Here is a 15,358-nt window from a genome sequence, read left to right as displayed (position 1 = left end):
GGGATCATTGCCTAGAAAAAACCTTTGTCTTGAACGGGGTCTTTGTTAAAATCATCCCATGTAATGATACACCACTTCTAACCCATCAACTGAGTATGATGGACTGGCTGATTCCTTAAACAATCCTTTGGTTGAAGAATTACAAGATTTCTTACTAAAATTTGTATTTTTGTGAATACATTCACATGAATATTCATAAACATGAGATATTTTTGAAAAGTTTGTGGAAAATGTTAATACTGTGGAAAAACCAAGGGCTGTCATGGCACAGCACATCTGGCCACATGTGAGGCAACAGCAGCTCATGTCAGAGTGCTGCTTTCCCACGCTTCCAGGCCAACTCCCTGCTGATGCACCTGAGAAGCAACACAAGGTGGCTCGAGTCCCTGTGCCCATGCCAGCCAAGTGGGAGACATGAATGGCTCCTGGCTTCCTCCTGGGCCACTCTGGGCACTTGCCGAGTGAACCCTCAGATGAGCAATGGCTTTCTCTGTCTGTCTCTCCCCCTCTCTCTTTGTTCTACCTTTAGAATAAATATGTAACTCTTTAAAAATAATGTTAGAAGTGGAGCTGAGACTTGAATGCAGGCATTCCGAGTAGCAACTTAACCAATGCATCAATGCCTGTCCCTCCATGATGTTTTAATTCTTTGAGATTATTTATTTGAAACTCAGACTGACACAAAGAGAGGAGGGGTGACATAGAGCTCTTCCAAATGCTGCTTCACTCTCCAAGTGGCCGCAATGGTCAAAGCTGGGCCAAACTGAAGCTAGGAGCCAGGGGCTTCTTCCTGGTCTCCCACATGGGTCATGGGGTCCAAACATTTGAGTTATCCTCCACTACTTTTGTTAGGATACTGGTAGGTAATTGGATCAGAAGTGGAGCAGTTGAGACACAAACAGGTGCCCATATGGGATGCTGGTACTGCAGGGGAAGATTTACCTGCTATGCCACGTTTCTAACTCTGGCTCCTTCATGACTTTTTTTAAACTGACACACATACACACACACATCACACAAGAACTGCTGAGCCATGGCATGCCCTAGGTCACAAGACATATTTTAAGATTACACAAAAAAAGTCTCTTTTACAGTTTCCTTGCAACATTTCTGCAGTGAGTGTGCATTATTTTTATTATCAGAACAGATCTTAAGTTAGAAATTACAGCACATTGAAAAAAGGCCCTCCAACATGAATGCCACTGAAACCAATTTTCAAAATTACTTACCAGCACTAGGGAAGCACAGCTAATTTTAGTGACACAATTCCCAAGTGTTTGACATGTGTAGGTTCAACATGATAGACACTGAGTAAAATATATTCTCCCTGTGCACATGAGTAACTTTTAACTCGTTTAGTTGTTTGTGTGTGTGTATGATTCAAATGGAATTGAAATAATTTAAACATAGAAGCTGAAAACTATCTGGGTCTCATTATAAATAATAAAAGTGACAACATGAGACCAATGTTGTAGTACAGTGAGCTAGGCCACCATCTGCTATACATCCTATATTGAGTCCCCACTGCTCTACTTCCCATCAAAGTCCCCGATAACACTCCTGGGAGAGCAGCAGAAAATGGTTCTTAACTCCTTAGATCCAGACAGTGACATGGAAAACCCAGGAAAACTTCCTATCATGTGGCTTCCAGCTCCTAGCTTTGCCCTGCACCAGCCCCAGACTATGAGGCCATCCGAGGCGTGGACCAGGGAATGGAAGTTCTTGAGCTTGGACTTCCCTCTCTTCTGTCACTCTGCATATAAAAATAATCATTAAGTAGACACACAGGCTTATGTAAATTAAACCAAATTCAGGTTTCAGCACGCAGCCTCCCTTATTCACTTCCTGAAAGAGCGTAAACTGTATCCTGCTCTATTGTGTGTAGACACCTTTGCCCCATTTCTTTGGCACACATCAACACTTAACACCTCAGGATCCTCTTCCACATCTTTTTCTGCTGCAAAACATCAGCTCCTTTGTGTTGTAAGTTATTTGTGCCTTGGATTTGTCTTTCTGCTGCAATGTAAACCCCTGGAGAGCAGGAAGACCTTATAATCAAAGCCTGCTGCCCTGAGCTTACCTTGTTGCCCCAGCCTGTCATTCTACACCCTGGCGAGATTGCAGGCAGCACTTACTGTTCCTATGGATCAGGGACCTTTTGGACTTCAGCCCCACTAGATGGTCTCAGCCAGAGTGCTTGAACGAACACTGCCCCCCACCCCACTGCCACCTCGATCCGACCACCACCAGTCCTGGCAGCTTCTCTTTTGTTCTACTCACGCTTGCTTATGCAATGCCTCTTTCTGGGGCCAATGCTGACTGCTGGTCTCCCTCAGTCAAATCTTCTGGCCAAATCTCAAGCTTGTTTTTATTGCCAGCCCTCTGGCCAGTTAGTGGATTCCAGTCCCCAGCTCCCAACCCTGCAGCAGCTGTATAGCTTGGGCAAACTTGCCGTTTTTCCAGTTTTCTCTTGCTTTTTGAACTTGCAAGCTTCTGAAAATACCTTCCTCTTTCCTCCTCAGGGCTCTGCTCTTTATCTGTTTCTCTTTCACAAGTAGCTCCTAAATCAATTCCCTTTACTACCTCTTACTCCTGTGTCCAGGTTTCCCTAGTCATGCCTTGGGTTATCAGACATCTCTTAGGAAGGAATCGCTATCTAGTAATGCTTCCCTGCCTGCCATTCGCTTCACGCCGATGTCTGCAGCTGGACCGTGTTTCTGTTTTATGTGGCTGACCACACTAAGGTCCAGCTCACAACAGCAAACACTTTGGTGGAAGCCAATTTGGCTTCACACTGTCCAAACATTTGTCTGCTTCGGACTTTAAGAAGGCCCCAATCACCACATCTTGACGAAGACCTTACTTCCCTGGATGACTATGCCCCCAGTCTGCCTTACATGACCCCAAAGGGACAGGAAGCTCCCATTCCAGTTTCTCTACTCCTCACTCGTTCTTCAAGTCCTTGCAGTCTGGTTTCTCTCTTCCTGCACTCTGCTGTAAGTGCTGTGTGCGCCCCAGTGGCGTGCTCCTGGCCAAGTCCAATGGTCTGTTCTAAATTTTCACCTGCTGACTGCAGAACTATTTGTTAGCTCACCTCCCGAACTTCTCCCCATCTTGCTTTTAACTATTTGTCACTTTTCCTGGAATCTTCACACAGATTGACCTATTTTTCCCCACCTTCAGCTTAATCTTTGTTTTATTCTCTTTTCTCTCCAGTGTTTCCACAATGAAGTGTATTATTTCCACAGTATTTATTGAAGTGCTTTCCTTTTTTAAAGATTTCTTCCCTTTTTAAAAAGATTTATTTTTATTTTTATTGGGAAGTCAGATTTACAGAGAAGAGGAGAGACAGAGAAGATCTTCTGTCCATTGATTCACTCCTCAAGTGGCCGCAACAGCTGGAGCTAAGCCGATCTGAAGCCAGGAGGTTCTTCCAGATCTCCCATGTGGGTGCAGGGTCCCAGGGCTTTGGGCCGTCCTACTGTTTTCCCAGGCCACAAACTGGGAGCTGAAAGGGAGACGGGGTGGCCAGTACATGAACCAGCGCCTATATGGGATCCCGGCAAGTGCAAGGTGAGAACTTTAGCCACTAGGCTTTTGCGCTGGGCCCCTAAAATTTATTTCTTTTAAATTTATTTTTTATTGGAAAGAAAGATTTACAGAGAGCAGCAGACACAGAAGAAAGATCCTTTGTTCACTGCTTTACTGCTCAAATGGCTACACTGGCCAGAGCTGAGCCAATCTGAAGCCAGAAGCCAGGAGCCTTTTCCCAGTCTCCATTCTGACTTTGGGTCATCCTCTATTGCTTTCCCAAGTCATAAACAGGAAGCTGGGTGGGAAGTGGAGCAAATGGGACACGAACATGCACCCATACAGGATCCCGGTTTGCTTGGAGGTGGACAATTAGCCAATTGAGCCGTTGTGCTGGGCCTGATCTGTCTCTTTGAAAGACAAAGTTTACAGAGAGGAAATCACGCACACACACACACACACACATGCACATAACCACATACGCACAATCTTGCATCCACTGGTTACTCCCAAAGAGCAGAGCTGGGGTGGTCCAAAGCAAGAAACCCAGAGCTTCTTCTCCCAGGAGCCCAAGGACTTGAGCCGAGCTCTGCTGCTTTCCCAGGTACATAAGCAACAGCTGAATTGGAAGTGGAGTAGCTGAGGCTCCAACAAGCACCCACACAGGCAGTGGTTTTATCCACTATACATAATGCCGGCCCTATTTAAGTATTTTCAGGGCTGTACCTTCCATACTAGAGGGAATAAGGATCCACTGGGGAGCAACATTATATTGTTCAGAGCATCGATTTAGGGGTTCAAATCTTGGTTGTGCCGTTTACTAGCTATGTGATCCTAAGCAGGTTAGTTAAGCTCATTCTGCCTTAGTTTCATCATATATGTAAAGTAGTATTAATTAGCACCTTGCAGGGTTGTTATGAGACTTAAATGAATTGATTCTTATAAAGAGCTTATAGAAGGGCTTAGCACCTAACAAGTTCAGTGTTAGTGGTCAATTAAAACAAGAATGGACTCATGTATGTCGTAGAGTTTACATTCCAGTGGGGCGACCGGGAATACAACCGATGCAGTATTGTATGAAGTGCTGTGAGAGGAAATATAGGGCACCATGTATGCACTGAGAAAGAACAAACCTATTGAATGGATGGAGAGATAGCGGTTTCAGAAAAGGCTTATTGAAGCATGTGATTTTTTTATTATTATTTTATAATACAGTTCCATAGGTTTGAGGATTTCCCTTCCCCCTCCCCCAAAATCCCCCCCACTGATTTCCCCTGTTTGAATGCAGTAGTATAGTTCCTCATAAACAGCCATAAATCCATCATTGCGGGCATGGACAATGGCAGAGAGTCCAGCATCCTATTGTCAAGATATAGTAAACAGTTTCATTGGGAGTCCGTCTTTGTCTGGAAGTAGAGATGCATACTGCCTTGTATCCTCACATCTGGATATGTTACTCTCCATTACACAGTTACTATACATCCCCTTAAATGAAAAGCCACAATAGAAAATCAACAACAGGAAGAAAAACAGAAATTTCCAGTACAATGAAATTAAATCAATGCTATTGAGTGACTAATACGTAACTGAAACAACGAAGAAGAATATCAAGAACCTTCTTGAAGGCATGGTATGACTTATGAGTCAGTGAAGAAATTAATGAGAATAAAAACCGCTTTGAAGAAATGAAAACAAAAACAAAACCATCAAAATCCATGAGACATAGTTTCTATTGATCTTTGTTGGTGTGATATGTCTCCTGTAGGCAACAGACAGATGGGCTTTGTATAAATCAGTTTTGATTATCCTAAAATGCATGAAGTTCTGGAAAATCTCGCTTGAATACTATAACCTGATAAATATAAATATAATCATAAAAAAGAAAGTAATAGCATCCACCAAAACCAAAGGCAAATGTGAAGATCATCCCAGTAAAATAACAACAGAATACTAAAGCAAACAATGAACAGGGCTAAAATGACAGGACCAAAATACCGTCTATTCATATTAGCCCTGAATGTAAATGGCTTAAACTCATCAATCCAACGGCATAAATTAGTAACTGGAAGCATGTGATTTTGAAGTTGTCAGTAACAGGAGTAAAGGAAGTACTTGCTGAAAGAGGATTGGCAGGTGTGAGGAATGATACACATGAGGCAAAGCACTCACCTCACCACTGCAAGATAATGCAAAGTACCACCATACATATTAACCCTGAATGTAAATAGCTTAAGCTCAGTCAAACGTCATAGATTAGTAGACTGGATTAAAAAACAAAACCTGTCTATTTATCATCTAGAAGAGACACACTTCACCAACAAAAATCAGTGGAAACTATATCGCATGGGTTTTGTTGTTTTCTGTTAGTTTCATCTCTTCAAAACACTTTCTTCTGATTAAATTATTCAATGACTCGTAGATCATGCAGTGGCATCATTTTCTTCAAGAAGGTTCTTGGGCCCGGCGGCGTGGCCTAGCGGCTAAAGTCCTCGCCTTGAAAGCCCCGGGATCCCATGTGGGCGCCGGTTCTGATCCTGGCAGCTCCACTTCCCATCCAGCTCCCTGCTTGTGGCCTGGGAAAGCAGTTGAGGACGGCCCAATGCATTGGGACCCTGCACCCGTGTGGGAGACCTGGAAGAGGTTCCTGGTTCCTGGCTTCGGATTGGCGCGCACCGGCCTGTTGAGGCTCACTTGGGGAGTGAAACATTGGATGGAAGATCTTCCTCTCTGTCTCTCCTCTCTGTATATCTGACTTTGTAATAAAATAAATAAATCTTTAAAAAAAAAAGAAGGTTCTTGATTTTCATTTCTTCAGCTACACGTTAGGCATTTTGTAGTATGTTATTTGACTTCATGGTGTTGTTAATTTCTTTTTTTCTCCCTGATATTGATTTTATTTTGTGGCTTTTCATTTAAGGGGATGTGTAGTAGCTATGTAATGGAGTCTGTCATATCTGGTAACATGTCATTTAACTTCATCGCATTGTAAATTTCTATTTTTCTTTCTATTGTTGATTTTGTATTGTGGCTTCATTTGAGGGGATGTACAGTAGCTGTGAAATGGAGACTAACATCCAGATGTGAGGATGCAGTGTAGTATGCATTTCTGCTTCCAGACAAAGATGGACTCCCAAGGAAACTGTTCACTCTATCTTGACAATAGGATTCTGGACTCTCTGCCAGTGTCCATGCCCGCAATGATGGACATATGACTGTGTATGAAGAACTATATGTTAGTAATGGTATAGAGGAACTAGGTTGGGGAGAGGGAATTGGGGAGGGGATAAGGGAAATGCCAGGAGCCTATGGAACTATATCCTAAAATGATAATAACAATAATAAAATGTTTTAAAAAATTTTAAAAAATGAAAAGCACTGAAAAAGAAACCCTGCTGTCAGGAATGCTCGCCGCTAGCCCGAGGCGCTAGACGCAGCAAGTCATACAGCAGGTCTTCATTCCGTGCAGGGAGCACTCCATGGCCAGAGTGTAGGGGAGCTGGAGTGGGGAATGGGACAGGGAGACCGGTGCTAGAGATGAGCTTGGAAAGGTGAGCAGGAGGCAGATCACATAGCGCTGAGTCATTCCTGCAAGGAAGCAAATAGATCGTAGCATGCCAGCATCACTCAATTTTTAGCATGGCGAAGTGTGTCAACTGAGGGCTGACAAATGAGGTGCGCTGATTTGCAGTGAAGACAAGTGGGAGGTAAAGGAACATGTGGCTGCCGGTACACTAGGTAGTGGATATGCAGGCCCCTGTCCCTGACTGAACATAAGTGATGAAGAATAGGGAAGAGTGAAGGCCAACCATTATTCTGGCTTGAGCAATAGGGAACTTGTGGGGCCACTGTTTGTGAGATGGGACAAAGGAAGAGATGCATTCGGGAAGGGATTCATTACACAAATGTTAATTAAGCACATACCCTGTGTTGGGCTTTGTTACAGAAGTTGAAATACATCAGCAAACCAGACGGCGTAAAGCCCCTTCCCTTTGGTGAGGTGATATATAAACATCTAAACATGTAGTCTATCTGGTGAGGATTAAAAAAAAAGTAGGGTATGGCTGTGTGCCCATGGACAGGCTGTGTTCTAGTCATCTGTGGGTTACCCAAGTAGAGGTGAGCTGGCTGAAGCAAGTACACAAAAATGACTCTGATCAGGAAGAAGCTGCTCCTGTCAGTGCTGGGGAAACTGCTGGAGTTGTGAATGCTCTCTTTCGTTAGAACTGTGTGCAGGGCCAGGGGTGGGATGCTTGCACATCTGATTCCAGTGCAGCCATCCTGTGAGATAGGGCCTCACTCTTGTTCCTCAGCCAGGATGGGGTGATGGAGAACTGTGGCTGGTTTGTTCCCTGCCCCTGAGTCTAAGCTTAAGTTTATCTCTGCTACTCTGCATGAACACTATTGAGGTGGGGGTGGGTGCTGAGTGCCTGTGAGCAGACACAGAGTAGAAGCAGCCCAGCATGGACGCAGCTCGCTGCGGGGAGGCTCAACCAGCACTCTCAACTGATTCCTAAGCTGACACCTGTCACCAGTTTGCTGTCAGCCATCCAGCGTGTGCATGGAAAGAGCCATGGGATGATTCCAGCTCCAGGCTTTTGGCTCTTCCAGTTGAGGGCACATACATGATGGGGCCGAGATAGGTTTTCCTGCCATACCTGAATCTGATTTGCTCACCCACGATAACTGTAGAAATGAGAAATTATTCTTGCTATTTAAATTTGGGGTTAACTTATTTTGTACTATTAAATAATTAGTGCATCAATGTAAGTTCTGAAGTCATATTCCCCCTCAAAATGAACTACTTTAGCATTTATATCCAGTTTAATGACATCTCTAAATCTATTTCAATAAATTATATTTAAAAATATTTATTTGAATGATGGAGAGAGAGAGAGAGAGAAACCTTCCATGTGCTGGTTCACTATCAAAATGTCTACAATAGCCAAATGTGAGCTAGGCTGAAGCCAGGAGTCAGGGACTCCTTCTAAGGAGCCTCCTTGGTTGGCAGGATTCCAAAAACCTGGACAAGTTTGACCTGGTGCCATGGCTCAGTGACTAAATCCCTGCCATGCAACTGCCAGGATCCCAAATGGGCACTGGTTCTTGTATATGCACATACATATATACATTGTTTATATATATAAACTCTGTATACTTTATGTTAAAATATATTTACAGAAGTAAATTTACAGAAACAATAATTGTTCTTGCAATGATTTATTATGATACATATGTATTGTACAAATTCACAGAATGTTTTACTCACGAGAGGCAATTACTGGTAACTTTTGGTATATTCTAGGCATTTTTATTCTTGTGTATTCAAGTTATTTATGTATGTGTGTATATACATACATGTCAAACACACACAGAGCTGCATATTCATTTATGTAATAAATACACTTAAGAAATATTTCATTACAAAAACAGTATCACCAAACACATATTTTCCTGAAATTATATGTATATTTACCTAACACTACTACCTCGATATCTTTTCTTAAGAGCTCATGCAGTTCTACTTGATTTTAAAATAAAGTTGTATAATATCACACCATCACTTAGGTAAACTATTCGTGAAAACATTTCGCTTTTTCTACATCTTACTATCCAATCATGATGCAATCAATATGGTGCATGTGCCTTTACACTCTCAGACTACCTTGAGAGTCCTGGAAATGCAGTGACTAGATCATAGCATGTGCACATTTTCAATATTGGGAGGGAACACAAAATTGGCCTTTTAATGTGGTTTCACCAGCTTTCACCCTTGGAACAGTGTATGAATACCCGCTTTCCCACACTGCAGCCTCAACAGGGTCATTTTTAATTTTCAGAAACTAAATAGCCCAAAATACTAATGCATTGTTGTTTTAATTTGTCTTTATTTAATTAGGGCAGTGGAACAGCTTTTCATGTTTATGGGCCACTGGTATTTTACTTCCTCTGAATTGACACATCTCCTTTATCGGTTTGCTTACTGAAATTTGATTTTTTTTCTCAATACTGATCACGATCTTTTATACAATTAGACCTCTGCCATGTGTTGCAACCATTTAGTCCAATCTGTTAACACATGCTTTAATTTTTTATGGGTATCAGTTAAAAGTTGCAGGTTTTTTGTTGTCAAGTTTGATCAGAAAATATTCACAGCTTCTGGGTGACTTATTATTTGTTTAAGAAGATCTAATATCAGATCGTGGAAATGTAGCATATGTTCTAGCACAATCATAATTTTATATTTTGTTTGTTTTAATATTTAGCACAAATGCAAAAATCACAGTAGTCACAAGATGGATTGCAACCCATCTTTTGAAAAGACTACGGCTTCTATAAATTACAGTATAGACATAGAAGGAAATGTCACACAATCATTGAGGTAGATAATGCAGATATTTAAAGCATGGATATGAAAAGTTGTATGTCATAGTAAGGGAACAAAAGGAAGTTATATTATGATTCTATTTTTGTATGTGTGTAAAGTGTCTGAAAGTTATGTATAATAGCTTTAACAGGAGTCATTTCTGGGAAATAGGAGAGTATATGAAGAATTCTATTTTTCATTGTGTGAATTAAAAACAATTTTCAAACAAAGAGAAATTTTCCATTCTGAAAAACATTGCATAAATGATGTAAATTCTAGAAATGCACACATGGATAAAAGGAAAAAGTATAAAAAGGGGAAACAATAAGAAAGCAGTAACAAATCTGCAGTTGACACAAATTCACATCTGTTAACTATGGGAACTTACTACAGAGACATAATTAGACTTAACATCAAATGGACTTACAAATACACAGACCATTTCCCATTGTTAAACACAGCTCACAGTGTAAGAACACTTAATTGCTCTTTGACAAACATGTGTGGTCAATTAAAATTCTGATAAATTAACTATTCTGAACTGCTACCAAAACAATGAGCTATTTCAAGGAATAAAGTATTTTCAATTAAAAGAGAAAAAGCCTTCAGTGGCTCCACATTTTCTGAAGCTGTTTCCCAAACTTGCAGAATCCCCCCAAGTACTGTTAAAAGAATGGATGACAGGCACCATCCTTCATCTGATTACAATTGAGAACCTAAATCCTCCCATAGGGTCTGGGACCCTACAGTTTCAATAAGCTCTCAAGGGGTTTTTCTTATCAGACAAGTTTATAAACAGTGATTGCCGAAATGAGAATAAATCATTCATGTGGATATTTTAAAATTCTTGGTGACTTTCATCAGTATTTGCAATTTTTTGAAGTGTAGTATCGCAGCATTCCAGTTATTGTGACATATATCTGCCAAATAGAATTTTTTGTTGCTATAGAATTCACATACCATAAAATTCATGCTTATAAAGGGTATAGTTCACTGCTGTTTAGTTTATTGCCAAGGCCACATGAGAGTACTTCAAAAATTTCATGGATAATACAATTAAAAGATAAGTTAATTTTGGTTCCATTTTAAAGATTTTATTGCAAAGTCAGATGTACAGGGAGGAGAAGAGACAGAGGAAGATCTTCAGTCCGATGATTCATTCCCCAAGTGAGCACAACGGCCCGTGCTACGCCAGTCCGAAGCCAGGAGCCAGGAACTTCCGCCAGGTCTCCCACACAGGTGCAGGATCCCAAGACCTTGGGCAGTCCTTGACTGCTTTCCCAGGCCACAAGCAGGGAGCTGGATGGGAAGTGGGGCTGCCAGGATTAGAACCGGCGCCCATATGGGATCCCAGCACATTCAAGGTGAGGACTTTAGCTGCTAGGCCACCATGCTGGGCCCATAAGAGATTATTTTAAAAGTTCATGGAGGAGCTGGTGTTGTGGTTCAACAGGCTAACCCTCCATGTTTTATTCTCTGACCCAAGACTCTACCCTTTGCCAAAGTTATTTTCAAGTGAAAACTACATCTTGTTACTCTCTGCATTAACTACTAATGGTTTAGCTTCTTTGCCCTGTTGGTTATAAAGGACTGATGGTTTTATTCACTGTTGCTTTTACCCCATCAGTGCAAATTTCCACATAGAGAAAAAGGCAAATAATAGTTTGATGTTATTGTTTATTTGTATCCTTGTGGACTCCCCAGGAAGTATCTCAGAGAATGTTAGTCCACAGGCCACACTATGAAGACTACTGTGTGTTACAGTGTGCACATAAATATCCAAATATTTATTTTAAATGAGTTGATATCTCATTTAAATTCCTTGGTACCTGTGCTCATATCCCCCCAGTAAAAATATAAAACATCAAAACTGTGGGACATCAATATAGTTACTAGATACCCAAAATAAAAGTTTAAGCGCAGCTTGAAGAATATGTCTTTACATTTTTATCAAGCCCAGGAAATTTGTAACTCTTCAATTTGTTCATGTGGTGTACCACATTGATTCATTTGCGGGTGGTGAACCATCCCTGCATGCCTGGGATGAATCCCACCTGGTCTGGGTGAATGATCTGCCTGATGTGCTGTTGGATCTTGCTGGCTTGTATTTTGCTGAGGATCATTGCATCTGTGTTCATCAAGGATATCGTTCTGTAGTTCTCTTTTCTTATTGTGTTTCTGTCTGGCTCTGGTATTAAGGTGATACTGGCTTCATAGAAAGAGTTTGGAAAGATTGTCTCCTTTTCTATTGTTTGGAAAAGCTTATGGAAAATTGGGGTAAGTTCCTCTTGAAACTTTTGGTAGAATTTAGCTGTAAAGCTATCTGGTCCAGGGCTTTCCTTGGTTGGGAGGGCTTTAATTACCAATTCAATCTCAGTGCATATTATAGGTCTATTTAGATTATTAATTGCTTCATGATTCAATTTTTGTGGATTGTATATGCCTAAAAATCCATCCATCTCTTCTAGGTCTTCTGATTTGTTGAACTCTGTAACTCTTAATTCAACTACGCTGTGTTACTATTCTTTGCCTTTGGAGACAAAAATAATCTCTCAAAACTTAAGAAAGGAATCTCAACTATTTCTATGTCACCTTGCTTCTTTGACCTCCAACTTTCTTAAGTGTGACATGGAAGGCAATTATAATAGTACTCATCTTACATTTCTCATTCTGTAAGTACTAAATGAGATCCTGAATATAAAATACATGAATAGTGAATAAACATGAACAATTATGCTGATGTTCTATCTTGTTAAAGGTTAGAAATGGGTCAACATTTACTCTGGCTGTGCTATAGATTGTGATGGCTCTACGAGTTTTGGAAGAGAGTAATCATTGGGCTTGAGTAACCCAATTTCAGAGGTGTTGAAGGAGCTGTGTATTTTCCCGTAAATGTTACTCCAGGCTTCAACCTAATTGGCATTTCAGACTACGAAATATGTGTGTGGGAGGTGGGTGGTGGTGGTAATGTGCATTGTAGGATGTTCAGCATCCCCTCCCTCCAGCTCCACTGTAACAAACCAAATTATCTCCAAACATTGTCAAATATTGCCTAGTGAGCAAGATTGCTGCTAGTTGAGAATCACACTGAATATTTCACTCAAGACAGCTCCTTCTTGATGGACCGAACAGTGCTGGAGCAGACTTGTATGAGGTAGATTTCTTTGCAAATAATTTTACTTGAATATCTTCTTTTGGAAATGACAAAACAGCAGTAACAGCTACCGTTTTTCCAGTTGCTGTTAGATGCTTTTCAAAACACCCATCCTCACAGTAGCTATTAATAATCTCACTTTACAGATGAGGAAAGTAACATTTAAAGTTTTGAACTGCATGCCCAAAAGAAGGGCAAAGCCAGTATTAGTTTGATCTAGCTGACTTCAGAGCTCATGTTCTGGACCGTCACAGTATTAATTTTGTCAGAAGTGTAGTTTACTCTGAGGGATGTTAGCATCTGGCACACACTATACAATGCCATCTGGTGATTCTCTTGAGATAATCAAACTGAGCATCATTTTAGATGGGAAATCAAATAGAGGGTGACTTGTTGACCTGGTACCTGAGACAGCCCTGGGATGCTCTTAACTGAAGGTTATCCACCTTGATTGATTGTAAAAAACTCTAAGGTAAGATCAAAGAGGTATTCACATAAGGCCTTCAGGGCCAAAAATTACCCACCTCATTAATTCTAGAAGCCGCAGCAATAATTAGTCAAGAGGCCAAGGAGATGGTATAACGTTTCTGATACCTCTACTTATTTCTCAAGAAGGCAGAGTCCTAACAGTTAAATAGCTTAATTATCATAGTTGCTATAAAAAGTAATTATTGGGCCCGGCGGCATGGCCTAGCGGCTAAAGTCCTCGCCTTGAAAGCTCCGGGATCCCATATGGGCTCCGGTTCTAATCCTGGCAGCTCCACTTCCCATCCAGCTCCCTGCTTGTGGCCTGGGAAAGCAGTCGAGGATGGCCCAATGCATTGGGACACTGCACCCGTGTGGGAGACCCAGAAGAGGTTCCAGGTTCCTGGCTTCGGATCGGCGTGCACCGGCCATTGTGCTCACTTGGGGAGTGAATCATCGGATGGAAGATCTTCCTCTCTGTCTCTCCTCCTCTGTGTATATCTGACTTTGTAATAAAATAAATAAATCTTTAAAAAAAAAACACTAAGTTGTCAAAATTTAAAAAAAAAAATAATTATTGGGGCTGGTGTTAAGGTGTAGTGGATAAAGTCACCACCTGTGACACTGTCATTCCATATGGGTGCCAGTCATGTCTTGGCTACGCCACTTCCAGTCTGGCTCCCTGCAAATGGCCTGGGAAAAAGTAGAGGAAAATGCCCCATGCATTTGGACTCCTACCACTCACATGAAAAACCTGGATGAAGCTCTTTTGGCTTTTCAGAGTCCTAGGTGTATGGAAGGTCCTTTCTCTCTCTCTTTTTCTCTCTAACTCTGACTTACCAGTAAAATAAAAATAAGTCTTTTTAAAAAAGCAGCTATTGCTCTTCACAGAACATAACTTTTTAAAGATTTATTTATTTATTGGAAATCCAGATATACAGAGAGGAGGAGAGACAGAGAGGAAGATCTTCCATCCAGCACGGGCCATGCTGGACCAATCTACAGCACACACTGGCATGAGTGAGAGCTAGGACAGGGTGTAGGCCAAGCTGACTTGGACTATAACACCCACTAGTTTACATGAAGGCTGGAGTTGGACCAGCCTGTGCTAGGCTGCCTCACACACCAGTGAGAGCTGGGACTGCTTTCTCTTTTTAATGCTAACTCTCAGAAAAAAAAAAATGGCAATCACTACCGTGTAAGAGATGAAAAGAGGCAGATGAAGGTAGGAAATCCAAGTCAAGAACCATAAAATCAGCCAAAGTGGAAAGGATGGAAATCACAGCTAATAGTAGCATGTGGCACTATTGTGCCCGTTTTGAAATGTTTGTTTAGCTTTTGAATGAATGTGTTTAAAAAGTTCTGTTCTGGTCCTGATGCGATAGGCTAGTGGTTAAAGTCCTCACGTCCCAGGAACTCATATGGGCACCGTTTCTAATCCTGGTAGCCCCGCTTCCCATCCAGCTCCCTGCTTGTGGCCTGGGAAAGCATTCCAGGACAGCCCAAAGCTTTGGGACACTGCACCCGTGGAGGAAGCTCCTGGCTCCTGGCTTCGGATCAGTTCAGTTTGGGCCGTTGTGGCCGCTTGGGGTATGAATGATCAGACAGAAGATCTTCCTCTCTGTCTCTTCTCCTCTCTGTATATCTGACTTTGCAATAAAAATAATTTTTTTTTAAAAAATAGTTAATTGTATTTATATCTTTCAAAATGTAAAAATGGGGCTTCCTCCTATTTCCACACTCTTCCTGGAGCAGGTTCTCCCTCTGCGAAAGAACAAAAGAACAGAATCAGCGTATCAATTCCCCTTTCTTAGAGCAAGGAGATTGGCCCACACTGATCTCAT

This window comes from Ochotona princeps, chromosome X, assembly GCF_030435755.1.
Source record: "Ochotona princeps isolate mOchPri1 chromosome X, mOchPri1.hap1, whole genome shotgun sequence".
Taxonomy (NCBI): Eukaryota; Metazoa; Chordata; class Mammalia; order Lagomorpha; family Ochotonidae; genus Ochotona; species Ochotona princeps.
Note: the sequence above shows the minus strand (reverse complement) of the source record.